The 15,209-nt window shown below is 36.5% G+C and overlaps 1 protein-coding gene across 1 annotated transcript in view; it reads left to right on the plus strand.

Moving 5' to 3' along the window:
- The window catches only part of ASXL3 (additional sex combs like 3, transcriptional regulator), a 232,441-nt gene that overhangs the window by 81,352 nt on the left and 135,880 nt on the right, over window positions 1-15,209 (plus strand). The gene's annotated exons all lie outside the window — the stretch shown is intronic.

Below are 15,209 nucleotides of genomic sequence, written 5' to 3' on the forward strand. Positions count from 1 at the left end.
GGCCCCTCACTGCTTCTGCCTTCAGCCTGCCTCTCCTGTGGTGGGGGGTGGGAGGGTGAGTTGTCAAAGGGCTGCAACATTACAAATAGCTATGTTGCAAGCTAAACTACATGTGGATGTGGTTTTGTTTGCAACATAAACTCACTTAAATTGTAAAAAACAAACAAACCCTGCACACATACAGCACACACATAACTGTAAGCCAACATAGATACTTAAGAAATAAAGAAAAAAACCCTCTTTTTTTTAAAAGAATCTTATGAATTACATATTTGACATAGAGGCATATTGAGCAACCTTTGATGCAGGTGTACATACATAGGTGCAGTCTACAGAAGTGCATGCAGGATCAGGGTTTTAATTTTACCATAAATAACTAATATAAAGATTAAATAGATCCTTTCTAATGTATATACAGTATAATGGTTACCCTATAATGGCATTCCTTTAAAAGGACTATTTAGAAACTGAACCTAAAGACAATAACAAATGAAGTCTTAATTCCTGGATCAGAGTTGAGGTTGTGTTAGGACCAAATTTACTTTTTATGTTTCTTGGTCCCATTTAAATCAATGAGACTTGATTGTTGTTGACATGTAAGCTCACGATTTCTCTCCATATGAAGAATATGCTTTTAAATTATGATGGCAGTTTGAGATTTATTATGTGTTTAACTATTTATTTCTTTCCTATTCAGCGCTTACATCTAGCAAATGATGTGATGGATAACACTGTTGTCACTTAAGAGTCTTAACTGGTTATGTAAGGAAGTTTCAAAATTGCCTTGACTTTAGTTTAATGCAGATGTTAAACTAAGCACTTAAATCTGCTGATCCTAGAATTAATAAACCACTCTAGGTCAGAAAAGAACAAAGAAGGGCTCATGATAACATAAAATGCAATTGCAATATCTGCAGCTGGGCTAAAGTAAAACGTGAAGATTAAATAATCTGCCTAGTGCTTTCACAGAGTGAAAGAAAGAGGCTTCTGTAATGGAACACAGCCAAGTATAACTCTTTCAAAATAGTAGTTAGCTGTGCATATTCCAAAACAAGCAACATAGCTTCCATATTTAAAATGTGTTTTTGCCCAAAAGGCAATCTTAGCTTGAGTGAATATACTAGGCCATGTATTACTTGATTTCTTTTACCCTTAATTATGCAGTATATGCTGAAATGGCACACTACATATTTCTTCTAGTCTTTCCTTGTTGTTAGTAAAATAACAAGACTTGTAAACAAAAACATTGTAAGGACATGCTTGATTGTTAGGCTGCAAAACCTTAGCAGTTATATGTATTTGAATATATTGTTGTTATAGTTTAATCTGATATAAGGTTCCATATTAGGATTTTTTTTAAGGATAGATGCTTCTTTTATAATAATTTCATTTTTCTACATGTCATAGAGTTATGAATTAAAGATAGAGTGAGTAAATTATTCCATAAATATAGCTGGATTGGGAGAGTCCTATTACAGAGGAAGAGTGGTTGTTTCTACTTTCTAGTCTAATATATCACAAAATAGGATTTTTCTATATAACATTATTTTAAAGTAATTATACTTATTATGTAAATATTAAATGAACATGCAGACTTAGGGTATCTTCCTGTATATTTTATATTCCTTTCCCCCTAGCATGTAAAAATGTTGATTTATGTTTTAGAAATAATTATGACATTTTGAAAAAGAAGTAACTTGATATTCAGCGGCAAAGTTCAAAATCATTGCTCACTCGAAACAAACAAGTTAACTGAAAATAAAAGGTTAAGCAGGAGAATTTTTTTAAATGGTTAAACCAAGGAAAATGCTATTTCCCATCTCTTTTAAAGGTAGAATAAAGAATATTGTCTTTGCAAAGGCTTTGAACAGAAGTAAGGGAAACAATAAGACCTAGCTAATATTTTTAGTTTTAGCTAGTTGATTCAATATTACTTTTGAATGCTGGAGTACTTTGACCTAACAAGTTAGCTGGTTTCTAAATGATTAGTGTAAACCTGCTGCATTGATATCTATTTCTTTGTTCCCCATCGTAACATTTTTCTACGTTGTTGCAGGTTTGGGGATTTTATTTTTCCCTCTGTTATTATTATTGCTGTGCCATCCCATTGCTATTCATCTTACTATGGTGTTTATCCTCCTGGCCAAGACAGTTGAATGGGTTTTCTTTCAGAGTATATCAGTGACATATTTAACATGTCGGTCACTAATGGTACAGGAATATGGAACTGAAAGGGACCCACCTGAGTCACTGAGAACAGCCCCCTGTAATCTTGGCCAACTATATTATAGACATTAAGCCCAGAAGGACATACAAGCACATCCACCCTGTCTTCCTTGCCGTAGATACCCCAGCCACAAAGGACCCCATCACAATAAATGTAGGATCTTTGCTTTTAAAAAAAAAAAAAAAAAAAAATCTAAAAAATTATACCGTGCCACAGAAAGAGAGCAAGAAAGACCAGGGGTGGCATCAGTGCTTTGGGCCCATCCAGTGTCAGGGAATTCATTAGATAAAGTGTATCCAGGTCATCCTAGGAAGTGAGTCTTGCCCCCATGCATCAGAGGAAAGCAGCTCCTCTCCACTGGTCTTTGCCGTTCTAACGTAAGGGAATATTCTTTCCTGACTCCTGCTTTAAGTGTGAGAGCAAGGTCACACCAGCCAGGTATCTTTGGAGCTTCTCAGTAAGAGTAGCAGGCAGAACCAGTGAACCCTAGCCAATCTTTGAAGCATCAGACTAAAACCAGCCTGTCCCCCACAAGCCAAGCTACACTTTCAGGGGAGGAAGAAATTTTCCAAGATGCTACAGATTAACAGCAGAAGCTCTGAAGCGTGAGATTAATTAAATACAATATGATTAAATGCAATATAAGTACAGTGCAAGATGTATCCCAGGCACTCTGAAAACTCAAGAGGAAGGAGGATTAACAAAAGAAGGAAACCTCATCTAGACAGGGGCTGTTACAGCTACCCAGCCCAGCCCTCTTCACTTGCACACAAACTGCAGAATTTCCTGCAATCTAAACTAACAGTATCCTTGGAGAGGCGTTGAATTTGTCTCAAGAGCACTGAGGTATTGCCATCCTACCACTGTCATGACAAAAACTGCTATAATGCTCAACCTCCCCCTACTGCCAGGAAGCCACATGTCACCTCAAGACTATTTTCTCTAGTATCAGCATCTGCTATTATATCCTTCCTGCACTATGAGGAAAGTCAAGAAGCGCCACATGCAAACAGCTTGCAAATAGCGATCAGATTTTCTTTCAACCCCTGTAGCTTTATGTCATTGAACACTCAGATCACCTTAGATCTAAAAACAAAACAGAAAATTGGAGCACATTCAGAAAAGTTTGCAAATGTTTAATAAATTGCTTTGTGTGGAGGAGGAAGAAGAACACTTTAATAGGAGCAAATTTAATTTGTATTTTCCTTGTTTCTCCTCCCCCACACCTTCCTCCACTGTCCCAGTTGCTTGGTGCCTATGTTTTTTGTTACTAATGGCATTACCATGAAAGCATCTTTGTTCCTTAGTTTGTATGTTTCTACTGATATTTTTTTTCTTCTCATTTGAAATCCATCTTCTCTTCTTGGCTTCGTCTTTGCTGTGACTTCAGAAACAGCATTTGAGGAATAAAGTACAGAATAGATGAACTGCTGAAGAACAAAGATCCCATTTGTGCTATTAAATATTGTTTGTACAAAGGAAAGGGTAGCATCAGGTGAGGGGAATTCAGTCACCGGGGTCAGAATTGTTTCCAAACAGAATGTATTTCAAAATTTTTAATGGGCTTCAGCAGTATTTTTAAAACGAACAGATCCCTATATCTACTGCTATAAGGGGAACTGTGCTAGACTGCTGCTAGCAGCAAGGTCCAGTTTAAGTGGATGAAGCTATTCGGACATTGTTTAGGTTTCCAGTTAGGCAAGGCCTAAGAAATCACCGTTGCTAAGTAAAACAGTAACTTTTTCACATTATTGTAATACCTCTGATTTCTTGATACTGGACAGATGTGGTGTGGAGGAAGTTGAATTATGCTTGCAATGTCTAAGCAGGTGGGGAATGGGGAGAGACCAGGCACCAGTTTGGGCACCAAGTTTGGGGGTATGTGGAAACATAGGTGCTGTTGTGTTGCTGGTCCCTGTGCTGGTACTGTGGCTCAGGTACAGCAGTGCCCAGGTATGCCTCTGGGAATATGACTGAAAGAAAAATTTCCTTAGAAATTTAAAGTGGGAATCACAAATTGTCTTACCAGTTCAGAAGCATATGTTTAAAATGTCGTTGATATAACAGGTTCAAACATGCCAGTGTCTGGCACTCGTCAGTTTTAAAAGACAAGATTGAAGTAATAAAACAAACTATTTGGGATCAGCTAAATATATTGAAATTTGATGCCGTAGAATCAGCAATATTGTTTTTTGTACAGTGCATTTAAAGTGGCCTTATCAGCATAATTCAGTTTTTGTATAAAATAATCTTTCCATTAGTAAAGCCATCAATCTTATATCACAGTCTAGTGATCAGACTGATAATTACTTACTCAAGGTTTAAAAACTTTTGAGAAGAGAAAATTCTTCTATCATACAACATCTTCATACTAAGCATTTTCTAATTATAGTGTTGCACCAAATAGTGTCCTTGGAATAATTTAAAAATGGCTAGATATTGGAACAACTTCACAACACTTTTTTCCTTTTCCTTTTCCTGAAATACTTTTGTCTTTCTACTCTAATTAGAATAAATTAGGAATGTGTACACAGTTTTTGGGCTGCAGATACGAGTGAAGAGAACTGATCTATACTTTTCCACTTACAGGAATTTCTCATCTCCCTGATCTAATTCACTTATGTTGCATTTGTCTTGGCAGTTGTTCTGAATTGAAAAAAAATTTTTTTTAGAGAAGTCATAAAAAGGGGGAGGAGTCAAGATCTCTAGAGCTGTAAAAAGGTACAACTCCAATAATTTAAGCCTCGTGAACACACAACAAACTTTACTGGTGTAGCTTCATTGGTCATAAGTGAGCTGAGGTGTGATTTGTGACTGACATAGTGGTCCTGAGAAAAGTGTCTAGATAGGGCTACAAGCAGGACTAGACAAGCTACATCAGCAAAACCACAAAAGAATAAGCTCTCTTATGCTAGGAACAGGGGTGGAGGTGTAATATACCATTGTAAGCTATACCTCCAAAACCTTCAAAGGGTAGATGGCCTGTACTGGACTTGTGTGGATTTTCACTGCCAGATAAATTTGCCCTTTTCTGTATGTGTGACAGTAGCCATTTTCAGAGGTAAAATGGGCTCCCTCTATGGAAAACCAAACACAAAAATTCCTGCTGCTGTTATGTACCAAAGTTGGTCAGCCTACTGCTACAATTCAGGTCCTTGTGGATCTCTATGAAGAACACAGTTCTTTTTCTAATCTCTGATAGTATTTTTTTCTTAGTCTTCCTTTTTGGCTAGCTAATCTAATGTTGCCTGGCGTCTGCATGCACACACTTGCACAATTAGAGAAAGAAAAGGTCACTGTGTAGCATTTCCAAAAACAATTCAAAGAAGTTTGTGTGGTAGAAGTAACTCACATAACCAAATTAAACAAGAAATTTTGGGATAACTTTTCAGAGCTCACTGTGGGATGATTTACATTCTAGAGAAAAAAGAGCATTAAAGTAATGCTAACTATATATCGTTCAGTGTGGTTATTTTACTTTCAAACTTTCGTTAAGAAAAATTATATGCAAGTGATATTCAGTGCAAGGATGAGATCTGGAGAAATTTATTTTTTATTTCCCACCCTTATAGATGGCAGTACTTAGATTGAAATGAATACATTTCTGGTTTTGCCCAGTAGCTGTTTCACATTTTAAACAAATACATTTTAAAACTGCAAACCTGTGAAGTTTGATTCTAAAATAAGACATAAGTAACTCTCAAAACTATAATTTCTCAAGTAAAAAGAATTGTTTTATTGGTCCTGAGGGAAACCTCCTTTTGTGACTTTTACCTCTTCTCCCTTCTCTGTGGCAGGAATTCATCAATTGATTTTCCATTACATTTTGTCCTTCATACTGGCCCTGAACACTGGAGCAAAAATCAAATGCTAGATTTGCTAATAAGTGAAATCAGTTGAAGTTATTAATAAGCCCAATTATAATTGAAACAGAAAAGTGAAATCATAACTTCTTGTCTTATAAAGGAAATGGCCATTACCATCACAAAGTCCTTATACTGTTTTACTAACTTAAGTATTTGCTGCCAAAATAAATCTAATACCCGGTCTTGATTTAATATAAATAAGAAGAAAGTCTTATGTCTTGCATCACCTGAGCTAATGATTGTTCTGATCACCTTTAACATATGCTGAATTTTTCCTTGTTCAGTGTCTCTTTTAAAACAAAAATGTTTTAGTGATAATTTCAAAAGGCTTTTAAACAAATTTTGCCAGTGGGTGCCTCTATATGTGCACTAATGAGCTTTTCTTAATGCATGTTGAATTTAGCACCTGCAATGTGAAGTACTAAATTAATGGTCATTAGGTTGTGCTAACACGCAATAGCACAGGTGCACATTTTTAAGTGATGCTTAATGTGCAGTAGCTTATTTTACTGCGCATTAGTATAATAGCACATTTTTATGTGCCACGTTAATGTGCATTAATAAAGGCTACTGCACATTAAAGTGCACATGTAGACACACCTTTATTTCATAAATGTGCATTTTAAGAATATTTTTTACTTATTTACTGGCTTTGGATTATTTCTGTATTCCATTTAATATATCTAGCGTAAACAAAGAGGTAATAGCTGGTGTTAGTCTGAAGTCAGCCAGAGGGTGGTGCAGAGGAGCACTTTGCAGACTTAATCAGAGCTGTATCTGTGATTCAGTTACTCTGTAAGGTGCACCTCTGCCCTGCCTAACATAAGGGAAAAGATTCCTCAGAATGAAAATGAGTTTACAATGTGTCTCATCTTTAGGAGGTTTTTCTTTGGTACCCCTTAAATGTTATTGAATAACATACTGCATAAAAATATTTTGTAAACTCTATTCTTATTTCCTGTGTGGTTAAGACATACTTGTTGCCATATGTGAATGTTATTTAAAGATGTATCCTGATGCTGCATGTTTGAGAACCTTTCAACATTAAAAATATGCAGTATAATTTATTAAGCAGTGTCTGACAAAGGGATACTGATGATCAGTAAAATAAGTAAATAAAAACCAAAGATTTGTAAATGTTAGTAAAACATATAATCTTTTCTGTCTATACAAAATCCCATCACGACATTTGAATGTTATATATTTGCATACTCTTCCTAATTTAGCCACCCACATTATTGTTGGCATCCTGTTGAAAAGCAAAAGAAATTTGGTCCTACTATATTTCCATATGAAAAGGTTGTTCTTTGTTCAGAGAAATAGCTTCACATTGTAGGCTGCAGATTGATATCAACAGTGCTTGGTATGGCTTTTTTGTTGGGGGAGGAGGGAGGTGGTTTTTTTCATTTTTGATCAATAAAGGCAAAGAAAGGGAGGTCAGAGAAATGAGTTGTGCTCTTGGAGTACAAGATGGTGACGCTCTTCAGTTTCAGTTCCGGCAGCAGTGAGGGAGTCACTTCATGTCTCCGCATAATCTACTGAACTCCTAAATTCTTCATTCTACAGGTGTTAACAACCCTCGCTTCTTTTTAATGGTTCCATCATCAGGGTCTTAGCAGGTAGATTATAATGAGCCATGAAGTCAATGTCTGTGTTTAGTTCCTGATTTTTAGTGTCCAGTAAGCTTGCACGTTTTTTGTTCCAGGTGTATCTTTTGAAAGTGCTTTGTAAATTTCCCTTGAGTACAAGGATTGTGAGGTCAGAAAGGGAGTACTAGTTCTGTGAAGAGTTCTTCCACCCATGTTTGTGTGCAACTGTGGTTTATCTTTTTTTCTGTCATTGTTAATTCTGGTGCGTAGTTACTAGTAGGTGCTTATATAACAGTATAGCTTCAACAGAAAATCCAAGTGTAGTTCTAAACTATAGACTGAATTGAGCAGTTGCAGGTGTATACCTTTTAACCAAGGGAGGCAACACTGTTGTAGACCATGAGCTAATCAAGATGCTTGCCCTTCCCATAGTCGTCTGTCTTTCCCCAGTTCAGGTTCAGGCTGCTGCTCTTTATTCATGAATAATTTTACTCAGATACAGTCTCTACTCCTCCAAACATTCCTGCCTGGGCATATGCATTGAAGTTTTGGGTGGTCTTCATGCATACGCTATGATCCAGGAGGATTGACGGTTGCCACTTATTCAGATACAGAGCCATCATAATAGTGTTTTAACTGTATATATTGTATGCTCTATGCAGCTATATGTTGTATGATTTTTATATCAACTGCATGTTGTTGAGATTTGTCATTTCACCATATAATTTAGTATAGTTTCCTATTACTGTTTGTTGGGTGTGTCCCTCAGAGAAGAGCTCGTAATTTTTGTTCACTCTCTTGCCTCTAAGAGTATTGCTGAACGCTACAGAGAGGTCCAGGATGATGAAACTAAATGTCTCCTCTCAATCCATTACTAGTAGAAGCATCAGTAGTGCTACCAAATCAGCTTTGGTTCCTCATATTTGCCTGAATCCAGAATGAACTGAAACTAGAATGCAAGTTTCATTTGTAAAGTCTGCACTTAGTTTTCGGCGAGCTTTTCTGAGCAGCTATTCAGGAATGAATAGAAGAGCCACCCGTATGATCAGAGACTTGCAAGGCATCCGTACAAGGAAAGACTGGGGGACTTGGGCCTCTTCAACCTAAAAAAGAGATGGCTGAGAGGGAACTTCGTAGCAGCTTATCGCCACATCAGGGGAATACATCAAGGGCTTGGCAAACAACTGTTCACCAGGGCACCCTTGGGGAAAACCAGGAGTAGTGGCTGCGTATTCCTGGACAACTAGTTTAGGTTTACCTCTAGGAAAAAATTCTTCACTGTCAGGGTTTCCAGAGTGTGGAATAAACTTCCTCCAGAGGTGGTGCAATCACCTACCCTGGAGATCTTCAAGAGGAGACTGGATGATTGCCTTGCTGGGGTCACCTAACCCCAGCTGTCTTTCCTGCCTAGTGCAGGGGGGCTGGACCCAATGATCTTGCAAGGTCCCTTCCAGCCCCTTACAATCTATGAATCTATGAATAGAGGTTTGACAGCCTGGGGTTTTTAGCTAGAACTTCCAAGGTTAACTGCTTCGGTATCATTCAGACTACTTTATGTTTGAAAGAAGAAGGAAAATTATTTTTCTTAATGGTGTATTGGTTATTTCAGTTAACTTGTATGACCCTCTCTCACAAGCTAGGAAGGACAAGGATTGAATTCATGTATCTTGGGTATAAGAACTTCTTGGTGAGTTAATATACTATGTTCAGATGGAATGGGTTTGTGCTCTTTGAGATGTCCCCAAAGTCAGTGAAATTAATATATAGTTCTTTTCAGTGCTTGGACCTCAGATTTTTTGCTTGTGCTAGGTAACTAGATTTAATGAGTTTGTCACTTTGTATAGCTCCTTTGGGTGCAATTGGGCAGTTTCAATGTATACTGATAAAAAAAAGGCTTTCTTGGTCTGTAATACAGCTCCAGAATAGACTTTAAGGAATTTATTACATCCTGTCTATATCAACCTTTGCTTTACAGCTCTTGAGTTTCTCTCCTCCTTTCATCTGACACTGTATGTCAGAAAACAAAGAAACTATGTGGGTATCAGGCAATGGGGGATGGAGGGGCCTTTTGTGTGTCTTTGTGTCAGTGGTTTACCGAGTCCTGACTTGTCAGCCTCTGGGAGGAGTTGTCCTTTAGCTTGAAACTTGGAGACCAGAAGTCTTTGTGGTTGATACAGGCTCTTGCTAATGTTTCTTGCTCCCTGATGGGGTCCTTCATGAGGTGATGTTGGTTTGAGAGGGTGGCTGTGTTTGACGTTCTTGGTTTTGACATCTAGGCTGAAAACCAGGTACATAGGTAGGATCAGAAATAAACTGTAAAAGTCCTGGGGTGGGGCAAATTAGGAGGTAATTTAGGGGCAATTTATGGCTTGGTTGATAAATGAGTTATCTCCCAAGTTGACAAATGAAGGGTGCTTCACGGCTGTCACCGACAAGATATCACCAGCAAATATTTTATTGATCCTTTAATCTTGGATGACCTATAAATGTTCATAAAATTGGGGTTAGTTTTGAAAGAATGGATAAAAATAAATTAAAAATAAATAACAAGTTTTTTGATCTAGTTTAAATGCAGTAGTCTTTTTAAAAATAAGCTGATTTAAAATGAAGTATAAAATTGTGACAATTCATAGATTCATAGATGCTAGGGTGAGAAGGGACCTTGATAAGCTCTAAACTTTAGTATCATCTATGTAGTTGTAGAGATTAATAATAGTCAAACAATACACGTGCTGCCGAAGTTTTAAAGACCTGACCAGTCACTAGTTAAGCATGAAATTCATATTCACTAGTGCCTCAGTTATAGATGCAGAGCAGGCTACTGTCTATCGATATACCGTAGTCTGTATGAGTAAAGCACTACTTATTATTATCACCAGTTTGCTTATATTTGGGGGTAACTCCCCCACCCAAAAAATCCATGAAAACTGTTAAAAGAATATGTTATGTAAGTTATTCATATGTCGTAGCATCTGCAATACCTACATCATGAAGTTGTGCCTCCTGCTACATTTACTTGCTTAATCTGAAGCTTTTCATTAGTGGCAAATGGTATTAAAGCACTTTCCCCTTCAGGGAGCGTTATAAGTGTAGCTGTTAAATGATGGTGGTAGACAAGCAAAGGTGTTTAACAAAGGTGTTAAAATCTGACTTTTTAGTAAATGTGCTTGCAAACAAGATTCTGTTGCTTTGCCCCAGTATTTTGAGGGTTCAGGGTCTGTCCATAAGAAGCACTCTTACGTAGATTTTTTTGCTTAGTTTAAAATGTTTGCCTCTTTTTAAGGTTGTTGCCCAATCCTTGAGGAAAGGAGGGGCAGTAACTTATGCTGAATACTATGGGATAGGGGTATGATACAAAGTTCCTTGAAATCAATAATAATCTTTCCATTGAGCTCATCACACTTTGGATCAGACGTTGTGGGCATGTGTACCCGAGATTATATTGATGCACTCCCTCGCTATAGCGCGTCACTACAGTGATGCAGTGGCTAAAAAAATAACCTTGCGCAAGGTGCAACAATAGCCGTTACTGTGCTGTCATTAGATGACTGTGCAGTACCAGTGGCGCTGTAGGGGCAGTTGTAGCTGCGTCTTGTGTGTATTACTTTACAATGGGCAAGCAACACATTTACTTAAAGCTGTTCCCATCATATCTGGCTGCTGTATGTAGTGAAAAATATTGGTACGTTTATACCATTCTTAATCCTGTACAGAATTTAAGTCCTACTAGGATGTGACTTTGTATTGGTTCTAGGAATTGGGCTATAGAGCTTTTCACTTGTTGTTTCTGGCAGCTGTCAAAGTTGTTGCTGTTTGTGGCTAATTTGTGGCCTGTGTAAAAGGAGTAGGTGATTTATTTATTTTCTTGGTACCATTTACAGTAGTCAGATGACCACATTACAAAAATCACTATCATCTTTGGAACAAATTGGTATCTTGCTACCTAGGCGAAGAGAAGTAAACAATGAACGTGGAGGCTGAATTGCTTTACTTCTAGTGAGTGGTTTTCAGGCATCTGGAGTTGAGTGTCCTTAACTGTGCAGTGTAGGGAAGCTTTTGCTGTCTGCTGTTCTGTAGTTGTATGGTGAGTCAATCCATGTTCCCTTTTCAAAACAATATGCTTTGGTGAGTTTCAGATTTTTCACCCTAGAATCGTTTTAGCAGAGACAGTTAGAATTAAAGAAGCTATAAGTTATTTAAAGGTTCTAATTTATTTACAGATGGGGTTTAATAAGACTACCATAAAACTGAGGGGGATTTTTTCCTTAATTGATTTTGTAAAAATCCTTTCTCAGTTCTCTTTAGACGTTTCTGTGGAGCATAGCTGATAATAGTAGTCTGATTTCTCTTGGTCTGCTGAGGTTAACTCCTACTGCAGAGCCAGCAGAGGGAGCTCAAATTCACAAAATACAGATTTTTTCGAAGGGGGAAAGGGTGGAATGGAAGCTGGCTTCTGTGGTATATTGAAATTTGAGTTTTATAATGAGAAGGAAGATGGCGTACAGAACTGTAACATTATAACACATATGGGAAATAACAAAATTTTAGACCCTAAAGTACTATTTATATTGTCAAAAAGTCTTGACACCTTTCTGTATTGAAAGACTAACCAGTTTATTGTTTCTCTTTCTTATTTCACACCTGGTTGTTCTGTGCCTCCTTATCGTCATCGCAGAAAGTAAGTATCTTTAAAAATATTTCATAATTTTGAATTTTTTTCTAAAAGTATATTGGTTGAGAAGAATGTGTACACAAGTGAACTGATATTTTTTTGCAGGGGTCGGGGGGAAGCAACAAATAACCTTAAAACCATATTAATTCAAAGGAGAGTGTATTTTTTGTAATGGCAAAATTTTTAAAAACCATTTCATCAGAAAAATTGTATATAGTACAATATCTGTATTTAAAGGTGGAAAGTCTAAAATAATTTTCACATAGGCTGATTTGCAGCATCAAAACAAAACACTATTTAAAGGTTATGCACATTTAAAACATGCTGTGGTTCTGAAGAGCCATAGGTCCTATATAAAATAGAATTGACTCAATTTAAGATATTCTAAGAACCTTACGTCAAATTGTCCTTCCCTTTTGATGCTCAAAGAATAAAATAAGGGCAACTGAAGTCAAAGAAAGGAAATGTTTTAAAAAAATCCTATATAACATTTTATAAAAAACATTGGGCATTTATGATGGGGAAAAACAGAAATCTTCACTGAAAATAAAAAAAAAAATAAAAAACAGGCATGCTCTTGAACTGACTAACCTGAATTAAGTAATGTTCAAGACAAAGCAACTTTGGGTTTAAGCTGTGAGTTAACAGCTCAAGTTCAGGGTTCAAGCTTGATCTACTAACCAGTGTTAAGACCCAAGTTGCCTTTTCTTTGTTTCTGTTTTAATATTGAGTTACTTAACTCAGATTACTCAACTCAGATTAAGGCCATGTCTTCTTATTAACTTGTACTAAAAGGCTTCACCTTGAGTGATCTCCACTTGTGATCTCTTGTGGTGTTCTGCTGAAGGGGAGAATATGGTCTTTTTTCAGCAAATTCTGCAAGAATTGCTGAAGTTAGCACATCAGATATATGTATGAAACATGTATAACAGTACTTAAAATGCTGCTTGGCTCAGCTGACATGGATTCCTTTATAACTCTGAGAGTAGTCGCTATTGTCTACTTGCCAACTGGCCAGAATTTGAAGATTATGATACCCTCTGTGAGAGCAGTACTGGTGATGGGATATAGCCAGATCCTTTATTTTGAGTTCATGTATCTTGTATCATTTTAATTACCTAATGATGAGATGCCTAAAAACAAATGTTGTGACCACACTGTCTCCAGATGGACTTAAAAAATACAGAAAAAGCCAAGCTTAAATATATAGACGCACACAATTCTGTTTCTTGTTTTTTCATTAATTGAATTCAGTTTCCTTTGTGCTGGCACCTTCCTGCCATTTTGAAGAAGCTCTTAATTTCTGACAGCATTTTCCTAAGTAGAAACACCAAGAATCAGACACCATTATCAGTGTCTTCATGTTAGAGATTCTATCTGAAAAATGTAACTAGAAAAAAATCAGCTTGTCTTGCTCTGTTAAATAACACGTACAAACAATATATCAAACGTTTATTCAATGACAGATATTCTAAATATGCACACCTTATTTAAAGTGTGTCCTAGTTAACTTCTAAACAAACAAACGAGTCCTTTTTGGGTTTTCTGCTTTACTGCTAGTATAACTGTTTTGTAATCTTTTTATATTCCTAGTCCGGTCACAGTAATACGTCAAAAACAGATATGGAATTAGTTTTATGTACTGGGAAAAATAAAATTTGTTTTTTTAAGAATAGATCAGTAAAATGTCGTAATATTTTTAAAGTTACCATTTAATATCTGACATGACAGTCTCCAAGCAACATCTTTAACTGTATTATTGGCTTTTAATAAAGAATGACTATGTAAGCTAAATGTCAGCGTGATAAAAGTGGATATTATAGTAAAGTGGTACATTAAGTAACCAGTAATAAATTCTTAAGGTATCCTCAAGACAGGAAACACTGAATAATGTATTTTTATCTAATTTTTTACTGGAACACCATATTAGCACACTATCCATCTTGTCATAAAGTGAATTTACATGCAGCAAGGACAGTTTCTGCTGTCATTCCACCATTAAATTCCATAGAAACTGTTTTCATCAGAGGACAGAATTTAGTTCCTGTCAGGGCAGTATGCCAGATTTTTTCAGCCAATCAGTTTTGAATCGGGATCAAAATGATTTAGAATTATAATGGACTTCTGAACTATAATTCCTGTATTTTTTTTATATTGCCTAATGAAGAAGGTTAGTTTCCACTGGGCTTTAAAAAGCTCATGCTGTGACTTTTACCAAAGTATAGCCTTGATCCTGTAAACACATACATACACTTTATACACAAGTGTTATTCCACTTAACTAATTCTATCCACCTGGATAAAATGAAGCATGTGTTTGTGTTTGCAGGATAAAGGTCTGTGTGAAGAAGCACAGTCACAAATGCAGTCTCTGAGCACAGTATGTACAACAGCGTATGTGGGGAAAATAGATATAATGATAATGCAACTGTCAACCCTGTAGTTAAATTTAATTGTTACATTAATATAGAACAGGACAAGTTTTGGAATGCCTATGGTCCCACAGTATAACCCCCAATCAGCTCTTCATGATAATTTAAATTCTTCTACGATGAAAATGCTTACTTTGTTTTTCTGATTCTCATACAAACTGATCTTATGTGTACATTAAGTAAAGGTATTTGTAAATATTTAACTTTTGTCTGAAAATATATTGAGTGTATTGCAATTAAGCTATTTAAAAAGGTACTTCGAATGCATTCCAGCACCGTGTTAAATTCTTTGCTGATTTGAATAGGTCAGTCTCCTAATCTTTAAAAAGATTCTAATTGGAGGAAAATGCTGTTGCATGAAAGGTCTAAAGTGTGTGTGTGTGTGTGTGTGTGTGTGTGTGTGTGTGTGTGTGTGTGTGTGTGT

Source organism: Gavialis gangeticus, unplaced genomic scaffold, assembly GCF_001723915.1.
Source record: "Gavialis gangeticus isolate Ggan-Ray unplaced genomic scaffold, GavGan_comp1, whole genome shotgun sequence".
Classification (NCBI taxonomy): domain Eukaryota; kingdom Metazoa; phylum Chordata; order Crocodylia; family Gavialidae; genus Gavialis; species Gavialis gangeticus.